The sequence below is a fragment of the Calypte anna genome, chromosome 5A (assembly GCF_003957555.1).
Source record: "Calypte anna isolate BGI_N300 chromosome 5A, bCalAnn1_v1.p, whole genome shotgun sequence".
NCBI lineage: Eukaryota > Metazoa > Chordata > Aves > Apodiformes > Trochilidae > Calypte > Calypte anna.
The window spans coordinates 6,151,353-6,164,000 of record NC_044251.1 but is presented as its reverse complement, the minus strand read 5'-3'; positions in this window follow the sequence as shown (position 1 = coordinate 6,164,000).

Sequence of the window (12,648 nt, the reverse complement as noted above, 5' to 3'; positions counted from 1 at the left end):
TATCAGAAGCAGAGGAGATTTAGAGGAAGTAGGAGAAGAGGCTCAAAATACTGAATTTTGAGTAAGTGTAATACAAAGCTTAAGAATGGAAAAAGAGGAGGACAGCATCACTGGTCCTTTCCTTGACCTGCCAGTAGGTAGGTAAGGAGATCCTGTCACTGTTAATTCAACAGTAAAAAATATGTATTCTTTTGAGAGATAACTGCTTTGTTAAACAGCAGTTACAGTAAGTGAAGTTCATTTTTTAGGAAAAGCAGTGTTACATTTCCAAAAGTGCACTGCTTGTGGTTATAAGCATTGTTTGTATAGCATTTAATTGTCAAAACGTGCCGTGTTCCTTGGTTTGAACACAGTGTTGGATGGTGGTGGGGAATCCACTGTGCTCAGTTTGCTTTTGGGCCAAATACTGGTGGAAAGCAGGTCTGGTCAGACACAGCTGTAGAACTTTCTGGGGGTGTGGTGGTTGTGTGCAGGAGAGGAGGCATTCCTGCATCCACACCCTGAGGCCAGAGAGAGAGAAAGGGGGTCCTGCTCTGGGGAGCACAGGGGTGTTCTCTCCAGGATCTGAGCACAGTGGTAAGGACACTGCTGTGGCAGTGGCAGTGAAATGCCATGTGCTCTTTGCAGTGTCACAGACCCCTCTGTGCCAGTGGGAATTTTGCCTGCTATGAGCCATTAATACCAAGGTCACCGTCTGCTTGGTGCTGCTTCTGAGTGAAGGCAGGGACTGGTTTGGGTGTTTCTTTTTTTTCACATGAAGTGCTTCTGCAACCAATGTTTGTTTTTTAATATCCTTATTAAAGGAAGAGAAAGAGCCTGCATCAAATGCATAATTAACCTAGAGGCTTTGAGACCATCAGTGACCCAAGAAAAGCTGTCAGACTTTGAAAAGTTAACAGCCCAGGCTTTTCCTCTGTTACAGCTCTGTGGATGTGCTGATGCAGTTTTACACAAGAAAGCAATGCCCTCAAAATATCAGTCACTGGCACTCACCTAGTGGCTTCTACAACACAGGGTGTAACGCTGCATTCTCATGGAGTCTTCTCTGTATGGTCTTTTGCACCCTCCTTGCAGAGTTTGAAACAACCATTTTTATTTTCTGATGGAGCACCTTGTCTGTGTGGGGACACAGAGAGATGCAGAGCAGCTGAGAATGAGTTTGTCCAAGTCAAAACGTCAGTGACTGTCACTGGAGAGACATGCAGCCTCCTCTGAAGTATCAATAGCTTTCAGTTAAATCCAGGAGCAAACACACTTCTGAAATGGATACTCACTAGGAGCTTGCAAAATGAAATGCTGCACAGTCTTGCCACTTTTTCTGGGAAGGAATTAGCAAAATTGTGCCTCAGAGCACAAACCAATATGATTAAACAAACTGCATTCTATTGGGATGTTGCAATAGATTTGTACTTGTTATTCAACCTTCCCATATGAAATTGTGTTATATTCAGTTCATAAGATTCACTGTTGTTTATTGTTGTTGTTTTTTGTTGGGTTTTTTTTTAAACCAGCTGCTGGTTTTGTTACATTAAAATTATCAGAGATGGTCCACTTACCTGCTTTGTACACAATCTGCAGTATCTTGTTTTCTTTTGGATGTTTGTCATCATGTTACTGAGGAGAATAATCTGAGAACAGGAAGGTGTTCCCCGTTACAAGGACCATTCTAAGTATAAGAAAAAAGATGGGTGTTGGAGAGAGGGAAGTTCAGGAGAAGAAAAGAATGTAGTAGTGAAGATTTCTGTGGCAAAATAAAAAGGAAAAAGATTTCATGGAAGCCTTTTTGGACATTTAAAAAAGGCTTCTTCCAACTATGAGGAAAAACATGCAAGAAGGTGTAGAAGATAATCAGTATCACTAAATAGGTGTAATGAATAAAAGATGATACGAGTTATTTATAGGGAAATGTCTGGTATGAGGGTTAAGATAGCTGGGGAGTAATTTTCAGGTTCCACGGAACATGGGCACAAGTTCCTAGTAAAGGGAGAATGGCCACATACCAATGCACACCACAGCTTTTTTTCTGCATTTGAGAGCATAAAAAAAGGTCAAATTATTTTCTCTGTGGGCTGTGTTGTGTAGAGAACTGACACTCGTTTGCTGTGGATCCATAAGGTATGCTACTTTACTTTGCTGACTTTGCCTTGTCAGTGGAAAACAAAGCCCTGGCAGCTACCAGGACTCAGAACATGATCTTTATTTTAAATTAGAATAGTTTATTGTTTTGTTTTGATTTTGTTCAAACTACTACTGCTGCTACTACTAATAGGAGCCTAACCAGTAGTACCAAATCCCCATCACTTCTGTTTTTACATTTGGTGGTGCATGTAGACAGAAAGGTGGCTCAGTGCATTGCTCAGACTGGTTTCCTGCTGCCTGTAGCAGGACCAGGGTGGTCAGGGAACCCTGTGCACTTTGATTAGTCCGAGGTCACCTGGTTTTGGGCTAAAACTGTAACAATTGGTAACTGAGCACTTCTAATACAGGTAGTGAGATCCAGTATGGATCCAGGCCCCTCAGAGATTTTCTTTCTGCTTTTCAGATGAAATGGGCAGCGTAGCATCTTCCTTCTGTATTGTAAGGGAATGTTTAATTGAAGTCTGAGTGCTGCTTTGAGATATGTTGTGTATGAAAGATCTTTCACAGGATGCTGGTGTACTTTTTACAGTGTCGGATACAAGAAGCAAATGAAGAGCCAGGAGATGTATCTCAGGGGCTGTGTGAGGTGGAAGCTGAGTAAAGTAAATAGCAGATCCAGTGTTCAGTCACTTGGATGAGACATGCACTGGATGCCTGGGACAAAAAGCAGGGGAGTGTATTTTTCTTTCAGTGTTTGTGCTGATTTTGCCTGAGGCTGAGTTAATTCTCTTCCCAGCTGCTGGCATGGGGCTGCGTTTTGGGTTTGTTCTGGGAAGAGTGTTGGTAACACAGAGATGTTTCAGTTCTTGCTGACCAGTGCCTGCACTTAGTCCAGGCCTTCTCTGCTTCTCACCCCCCCCGTGAACAGGCTGGGGGGGATTATTCACTGGTTTTCCTCATGTTCTGAAACTGCTTAAAAGACCAACAAACAAGTATTTATTTTATTCTTTTGAATGCTGTCATGAAACAACCAAACATTTCTTCTAGTGACTTTTCTGGGAATCCCAGGTAGATAATGCCAGGGATTAAATACATTATTCTATTTAGTCTGCTTGCTTATTTGTTTAGGCAGATAAAACTGAGCAGTTTGAACATACATAACTGTAAAACCAAGAGTCCAACAAAGTTTTACTGTCTTCCAGATGCCACTTTCAGAAATTTAGTCCCTAATCATTGCTTGCTGAGGTCAAGATAAAGATTTCCAGTGGTGTCAGGCAGAGCTGTATTATGCTTTTTGTGCCAACAGAAATTCTGTTTCAAATGAATGCAACACAGAATACTGAAGCTCACTATGTCCCATTTCTCCATTTCTGTGAGCTAGTCCTAACTTTAGTTAGAGCACCTGGGGCTTCTGCTTGAATGAAGGTTGGGTTCTGTTTTTTCTGCCAAGCCTGAAACAATTCCCAAGAAGTGGAGGACCATCAGAGAAACTGTGTAAAGTCATTAGTGTTTGAAACTTCTCCACACAGCACCATAATCCCCTCAAATACAGGAACTAGCATGCAGGTGATGGAAAAATAAAGCCTCTGCTTTATATTTTATTTTTTTAAAAACTTGATATCCCCAAAGAGTCAAACGTTGGCTTTTCACACTTTGCTTTATTTTTATGCTGTGTGTATCACTGCCAAGAACTTCTGATAGCAATAGTTAGTAATGAGAGGCCTTAGGTTTTTATATTTTACAGAATCACATAATGGTTTAAAATGGAAGGAACCTCTGGAAATCACCTGTTCATCACTCCTGCCCAGCTGAAGCAGGGCCACCTGGAGCCAGTTGCTCAGGAACAGAAATCCAGAAGATTTTGAATATCTCCAAGGATGGAGATTCCACAAGCTCCCTGGCTAACCCGAATAGCCCAGTCACCCTCACAGTGAAAAATGTGTTTCCTGATGTTCAGGTGTAACCTTCTGTGTTTCAGTCTGTGCCCAGCCCATCCTGTCACTGGGCACCACTGAAAAGACCCTGTCTGTCACCTGTCTGTCACCTTTGCATCCTCCCCAGAGGTATTTATATAGATTTGTAAGACCCCTTTCACTTGAGCTTTGTCTTCTCTGTGCTAAGCAATTGCAGATGTCTCATCTTCTCCCTATGGGAGAGATTCTTAAGTTTCTTAATCACCTTGGTGGCCCTTCTTTGGAGTCTCTCCAGTATGCTCATGCCTCTCTTGTACTGAGGAGCCCAGAACTGGAGACAGTGCTACAGATGTGGCCTCCCCAGTGCCAAGCAGAAGGAGATCACCTGTCTTTACCTCCTGGCAACATTCCTGCCTACTGCAGCCCAAGATGCCATTAGCTGACTTTGCTCCAAGGACACAGTGCTGGCTTGTGTTCAGCTTGGTGTCCACCAGGAACCCCAGGTCCTTATTTGCAAAGCTGTTTTCCAGCTGGGTGACCACCTGTAGTGCCTGGGGTTGGTCCTCACTTGGCGCAGGACTTGTCACTTCTCCTTGTTGAACTCCATGAGATTCCTGCCAGCCCATTTCTCCAGCTTGTCAAGGTCCCTCTGAACAGCCCTCTGGATTATCAGCCTGTCCTCCCAGTTTTCTGTTACCAGCCAGCTTGCTGAGAGTACACTCTACCCCATCACCCAGATCAGTAATGAAGATGTTAAACAGTTCTGGACCAAGTATTGGCCCCTGGTGACCCATGCTAGTTACTGGCCTCAAAATCAGCTTTGTGCTGCTGGGCCCTGCCATTCAGCTGATTTTCAGTATTGCTTCATCTCAGTTTGCTTTGGATTTTTTTCATATTGAGTATGCTGTATCACTCAAATTTAAGTGGAGCTGAAGCAGTCATATATGAGGAGCAACAGTTTCATCTTAATATATTAAATTTTAGACTGGTAATGGTTGGGTAATGCAAATGAATGTTCAGATCTGTTGCTATAATTCTGTGCAAATTCCTGTATGATTTTACTTTCAGATAACTGCTGGTAAGATGTAAATTACTGTTGCTTTATATTTAATTTCCTTTCTTTCCTTGCTACTGAGTGATGTTAGACCTAGTTATCTTTTCCCTTGTAGACCCCCATGCTGTTACTTTCATTCCCACCTGTAGAGATGAGAAAGTCTCCTGCTGCTGCTCAGTCTGTTCTCAGCTGCTCTAGCAGTTCATGCTAGCTATGGACAACTTGGTGTTTTGAGAGGTCCCCAAATCACTGAATTTTGGCCATTTTCAAGTTAGGAGAAGACTCTTCTCTTCAGAAATAAATTGCATATGGAGCAGTGTCTTCTTGCTTATCCCAGAAGCACTGAAGTAACTCCTGTACTTGTTGGAGGACAGTGGTTTCATTTAATCTGGACTGTCATCTTTCTGCAGCAAAAGTGGACAGCATGAGGTACCTTTGGACACCCAAGTGTGACTACAAACTTGGAACAAAATCAGGAAGCACGAATGTCCTGGACTTGTGCTTTTCAAATTACGAGAGACATCTGATGATGGAATTCTAGCAGGGTAACTTTCAGTCTGCTCAAATGAAGAAAAAAATGACTTAAACCATCTCCAATATAGGAATGTGATTTGGTATTTGGAGATTAAAGGATAGTTGTGTAGTTCTATTTTGTTCCTAAACCTTTCATTTTCACTGTTCTATTTGTGGAGAAATGCCTTAATGTAACAGGTATTGTCAAATACTGAGAGAACACCATTTTTTTTCTGAGAAGCTGTGTTCATTTTTATTTCTTTCTGCCCACCCAAGATTTATTGAAATATCAAAGTGTCTGAGTGCACCATCAACCCTTGGAATCTTTTGAGATTTGTCAATGTCCTGGTTTGGGCCAGGATAAAGGTGGTTTTCTGTTTCTGTACTTTTGCTTTTAGCTAAGTCCCTTGTAAGTAGTTGCATTTGCTGAAATTAACAGCAAGTTTCTCATGCAGCGTGTGTGCTTTTAGGACTGATAACACTTGATGTTTATAGTTACTGCTAGAGACTGGTATGCAGAGCCAAGGACACAGAGGTCCCACCTGAACCCTCCTTTAGGGAGGAACGGACAAGATAGATGCCAGAATTGACCAAACAGAGTATTCCATCCCATATACGTCACACTCAGTATAAATTTGAGGCATCACGTGGGCCGAGCCAGATCTTTTCCTGCTTCCCTTCCTTCACCCGGCATCCTGGAAGGATCCTGTCCGTTCGTCTGCCTGTGGTGGTCCTAATCTGTGCCAGCCCATATCTGTGTGTTCCTGCCTCCGGTTCCCGACTGCTGCCGACTCCAGGAGTCCAGCCTGGACTTTCCCAGGGCTGCCCTACAGCCTCGGTGGTGACGTGAGAGTTATTGGGGGAAAGGGGGGAGGAATGTGGTTTCCATTTTCCTGTATATTTGTATATATTTAGTAATTTTACCTATTTATCATTACTGTTTCATTAAAGTTGTGTAGTTTAGTTTCCAACCCATAAGTCTCTCTCTCCCTTATTCTCTCTCCTTTCTCTATCAAGGATAGAGAGACATTAATAGAGAGCGTCTGTTATTCGGTTTAATCGCCGGGCCAGTGTTAAACCATGACAGATTTATTGGCGCCCAACGTGGGGCACCGAGCTACTTGGCTCGAGTCCAGTTTAAATTTTGACCAAATTGCCTGAATAGTTTGAATTCCAACTCCAGTGAAAGAATGGCTTTCCTGAGCTGGAATCAGACCTTGTTCTTTGGAAATTTCACAGGGTTGGAGATTAAACCAATCATGCCGTACCTCTGGTATTTAGGGTATGCAATCTGCTTATTCGCAGCTGGAATTGCTGTTAATATGTGGTTTTTCTTCCGTAAGAAATGCTTAAGAACCATCGTTGCAATATGGTCCTCAATACTGATGTATATCATCGTGCATAGTGTAGTGGTGTTTCATAGAAGGATTAAGAACTTTGTTGGTAATTACATTTTCAGCCTGCTTTTGAGGAAATACACCACTCTTGGGCTGAGTTCAATGGATTCTAGTCAAAATGGCATTATGATTGTTATAGTTTTGAACCTCCTGATTCTTGTAGGCATTGTTGTTCAGGTGTCTGTGAATATTTTCATGTGCTACCACATGTTGGTGAGGAATAAGACAATTACAACTAGGGGAACGAGCACACCTCGTAAAGAGAGCACCCCCACTCCTGCCTCTGCAGCCGCTTCTCGCCCCCCTCACGCAAGGGCACAACTCAGATAAAGTCGGCAAGCATCGCCAGTGTTTCTGCTACAGCTCCAGTTGCTGTGTCTACTCCCACAGACACTGCTGCTGCTCAGAAAGCAAGCCCTGCTGCTGGCACTGCTGCAGATGCCTCAGCCTCTCCCCCTCAGCCTGCACAGTTACTTGTTAACCCTGTAACTAAGAGAAAAGGAAAACAATGGAAATCAGAAACGAGCCTTAACCCTTCCAAGTCTGAACGAGATGACCAGGTGATAGAGGAAACAGAGGAAACAGGGGATACTGCCTCTCCTCGTACAGCATTCCCTAGAGCAGAGTCAGATGAGGACTCAGACTCAGAATCTGCTCAGCCCTATTCCATGAGAGACTTGCGTACTCTGAGAAAAGACTACAGCCGTTTTACAGGTGAACCACTCCTCTCTTGGTTATTCCGATGCTGGAATGATGGGGCTGCTACCATAACATTAACTCAGAAGGAAGCTAGGCAGTTGGGCCCTGTAGCCAAAGATGCAGCTATTGATCGGGCATTTGGGGAAAAGGCTGGAACTACTAGCCTGTGGAAACGACTCTTGTCAGCTGTCAGGGAGAGATATCCCTATAAAGAGGCAATAGATTGCCCACAAGTCAAAGCAGCCACACTTAGAAAAGCTATCAGGTATCTGGAAGAATTGGCTGTACGAGAAGTGATCTATAATGATGATGGCATTGAAGACCCTTATCACGTACCATGTCCTAAACCTATGTTGCAAAGGTTTGTGCATGCTGCACCATCACCTTTTAACCATACTCTATCAGTACTGCTATGGGTTCCTGCAGAAGTGGATACAACTGTGGGTGATGTGATTAAAACTGCACGAGAGTGTGAAGAGGCTGTCACAGCCCCTCATCGGGCCTGGGTCTCAGCTATCAAGAGAGCATCTGAGAAACTGCATTCACCCCTTTTTCCTCAGACAGACGGAGGACGCCCCATTGCCACCATTAAGAGGAGACGCCCTCCTATGAGACAGAATCGAGGGAAACAGAATTTCGCAAGAGGAATTCTATGGGCACTCCTGTGTGAGTGTGGAGAGGACATGACAAAGTGGGACAAGAAACCTACTGCTGACCTACAGGACCGAGTGATTAAGTTGATGAGTAAGCCGAAGGCAAAAGGAGGTCCTTCTAAAAAGATGGCTGCTCAAGTGTCCAGTGTGGAATTACCCAACCCAAAAATGCTGGTGACTCAAGATCCATGCACATCAGGTGTGAGTACTGGGGATGCAAGCTCCAGTAATGCACATACTGACAATGCTGTATGTGCTCAAGCTTAGAGGTGCCCTGCCTCCAGCCAGGTGGAGGAGAGGGACAACCGAATCTATTGGATTGTGTGGATTCGATGGCCTGGCACATTAGAGCCACAAAAGTATAAAGCCTTGGTGGACACTGGTGCACAGTGCACCCTAATGCCATCGAATCAGAAAGGCACAGACTCCGTCACTATTTCTGGAGTGACGGGGGGATCTAAAGAACTGACTATTGTGAAGGCTGATGTGAGCCTCACTGGAATAAAGTGGCATAAACACCCAATAGTGACTGGTCCAGATGCTCCGTGCATCCTTGGCATAGACTACCTCAAGGGAGGTGATTTTGAGGACCCGAAAGGGTACCGCTGGTCCTTTGGTACTGCAGCTATTAAGACTGAGAATGCAGAATGGCTGCATACTTTGTTTGGCCTTTCAGATAAATCCTTTGTAGTGGGATTGCTGAGGACTACAAACCAGCGTCTGCCAACTGCTACTTCAGTAGTGCATCGTAGACAATATCGTGTCAACAGAGATGCTGTGGTCCCCATTCACAAGCTGATCCGGCAATTAGAGAGCCAAGGAGTGATCAGCAAGACTCATTCGCCCTTCAACAGTCCTGTATGGCCAGTGAAAAAGCCAAATGGAGAGTGGAGGCTGACAGTGGACTATCGTGCCTTGAATGAGGTTACACCACCACTAAGTGCTGCTGTGCCGGACATACTAGAACTTCAGTATGAGCTGGAGTCAAAGGCAGCCAGGTGGTATGCTACTATTGATATTGCTAATGCATTTTTTGCTATTCCTATAGCACCAGAATGCAGAGCACAGTTTGCCTTTACCTGGAGAGGTGTCCAGTACACTTGGAATCGACTGCCCCAGGGGTGGAAACACAGTCCTACCATCTGCCATGGACTGATCCATGATACCTTGGAAAAGGGTGGAGCTCCAGAACATCTACAATACATCGATGACATCATTGTATGGGGTGAGTCAGCAAAGGAAGTCTACGAGAAAGGTAAGAAGATAATTGAAATCCTCCTAGAGGCTGGTTTTGCTATTAAAAGGAGCAAGGTTAAGGGACCTGCACAAGAGATACAGTTTCTGGGAGTTAAGTGGCAAGATGGACGTCGCCACATCCCAATGGACGTGATTAACAAAATAACTGCTATGGCCCCACCAACTACCAAAAAGGAAACTCAGTCCTTCTTAGGAACTGTTGGTTTCTGGAGAATGCATATTCCTTTTTATAATCAGGTTGTGAAACCTCTCTACGAGGTTACCCGGAAGAAGAAAGACTTTAAATGGGGCTCAGAACAACAAGCTGCTTTTGAGAATATTAAACAGGAGATTGTACAGGCGATGGCCCTTGGACCAATTCGAACAGGGCCAGACATCAAAAATATTCTTTACACCGGAGATGGAGGTGATGGTCCTACATGGAGCCTCTGGCAGAAAGCTCCAGGAGAGACTCGAGGCCGACCTCTAGGATTTTGGGGTCGAAACTACAAAGGCTCCGAAGCCAACTACACAGCTGCTGAAAAAGAGATATTGGCCGCATACGAAGGAGTTAGAGCTGCTTCAGAAGTGATTGGTACTGAAGCACAGCTCCTCCTAGTACCACGATTACCTGTACTGGGTTTTATGTACACAGGTAGAGAATCTTCCCATCATGCTACCGATGCTACCTGGAGTAAATGGATTGCTTTACTTTCACAGAGAGCTAGGATAGGAAGACTCAATCGTCCAGGAATTGTAGAAGCAATAACACATTGGCCAGAAGGCAAACACTTCGGAATGCCACCAGGAAAAGTGGTAAAACGGGCTGAAGAAGCCCCACCATATGACCAACTACCAGAGAGTGAGAAACAATATGCTCTTTTCACTGATGGATCCTGTCGTCTGGTAGGAGGCCATCGAAGGTGGAAAGCTGCCGTATGGAATCCTACACGACTAGTTGCAAAAACAGATGAAGGAGATGGTGAATCAAGTCAATTTGCAGAGGTAAAAGCTATCCAATTGGCTTTGGATATTGCTGAACAAGAAAAGTGGCCGAGACTTTATCTCTATACTGACTCATGGATGGTAGCAAATGCCTTATGGGGTTGGTTAAAGCAGTGGAAGCAAAACAACTGGCAATGTAGAGATAAACCTATCTGGGCTGCTGAACTTTGGAAAGACATTGCCACTAGGTTAGAGAAACTTGATGTAAAAGTGCGTCACGTAGATGCCCACGTACCTTCATATCGAGCTACCGAGGAACATCGAAACAACCAACGAGCAGATGAGGCTGCTCAAGTGTTCCAAATAGATCTGGACTGGGACCATAAAGGTGAACTGTTTTTGGCCAAATGGGCCCACAATGCTTCAGGTCATCAAGGCAGGGATGGAACATATCGATGGGCTCGTGACCGAGGGGTGGATTTATCTTTGGACTCTATTTCGCTGGTTATCCACGATTGTGACATATGTGCTGCAATTAAGCAAGCTAAAAGGTTGAAACCTCTATGGTATGAAGGGAGATGGTAAAAATATAGGTATGGGGAGGCCTGGCAAGTCGACTACATCACATTGCCTCAAACTCGCCAGGGTAAGCGCTATGTGCTTACAATGGTGGAGGCAAGTACAGGATTGCTGGAAACATATCCTGTGCCTCATGCCACAGCCCGGAACACGATCCTGGGCCTAGAGAAACAAGTCTTGTGGAGACATGGTACACCAGAGAGAATTGAGTCAGATAATGGAACTCATTTCAAAAATAGTCTCATAAATAACTGGGCCAAAGAACATGGTATTGAGTGGATATACCATATTCCCTATCATGCACCAGCCTCAGGTAAAATTGAAAGGTACAATGGTCTGTTAAAAACTACCTTAAAAGCAATGGGTGGTGGAACTTTCAAAAATTGGGACAAGCACTTGGCAAAAGCCACCTGGTTAGTTAATACCAGGGGTTCCATCAATCGAGCTGGTCCTGCTCAGTCAGATCTTCTACACACAGTAGATGGGGACAAAATGCCTGTGGTGCATGAGAAGAATCTGCTAGGGAAAACAGTTTGGATTTATCCTGCCTCGGGCAAAGGTAAACCCATTCGTGGGGTTGCTTTCGCTCAAGGGCCTGGACACACTTGGTGGGTGATGATGAAAGATGGAGAAGTACAATGTGTACCACAAGGGAATCTAACACTAGGTGAGAATTCCTAATTTCTGCTTGTTTAGTTTAATCAGTAATACATGGACTCTTTGGGAGTCATGAACTTGTATCCCACCATAACTACTGTTATGTGAACTGTTGCATAAACTAACAGTGTTCTATGAGTGTTTTTCAGGATGATTTTGTGGTGATGAAGCCAGAACTAGGTTCATTGGCTGACATCCAATTACCATCTGCAACCTGCAACTTGTGGACCATGGACATGAACTGTGAAGACTGGTCCTTCTTTTGAGAATCTGCTACAATAGATGAACATCTGCAATTGTAGACTGAATTACTTAGTGATTTTTAGCACAGAGAGATAGTAGTAATTTGTGTATAGATATGTTTAGGGATAAGAGTTAGTAATGATTAGAGTATGACGCAAATGGTATGGAATAAGGGGTGGAATGTCCTGGTTTGGGCCAGGATAAAGGTGGTTTTCTGTTTCTGTACTTTTGCTTTTAGCTAAGTCCCTTGTAAGTAGTTGCATTTGCTGAAATTAACAGCAAGTTTCTCATGCAGCGTGTGTGCTTTTAGGACTGATAACACTTGATGTTTATAGTTACTGCTAGAGACAGGTATGCAGAGCCAAGGACACAGAGGTCCCACCTGAACCCTCCTTTAGGGAGGAACGGACAAGATAGATGCCAGAATTGACCAAACAGAGTATTCCATCCCATATACGTCACACTCAGTATAAATTTGAGGCATCACGTGGGCCGAGCCAGATCTTTTCCTGCTTCCCTTCCTTCACCCGGCATCCTGGAAGGATCCTGTCCGTTCGTCTGCCTGTGGTGGTCCTAATCTGTGCCAGCCCATATCTGTGTGTTCCTGCCTCCGGTTCCCGACTGCTGCCGACTCCAGGAGTCCAGCCTGGACTTTCCCAGGGCTGCCCTACAGCCTCGGT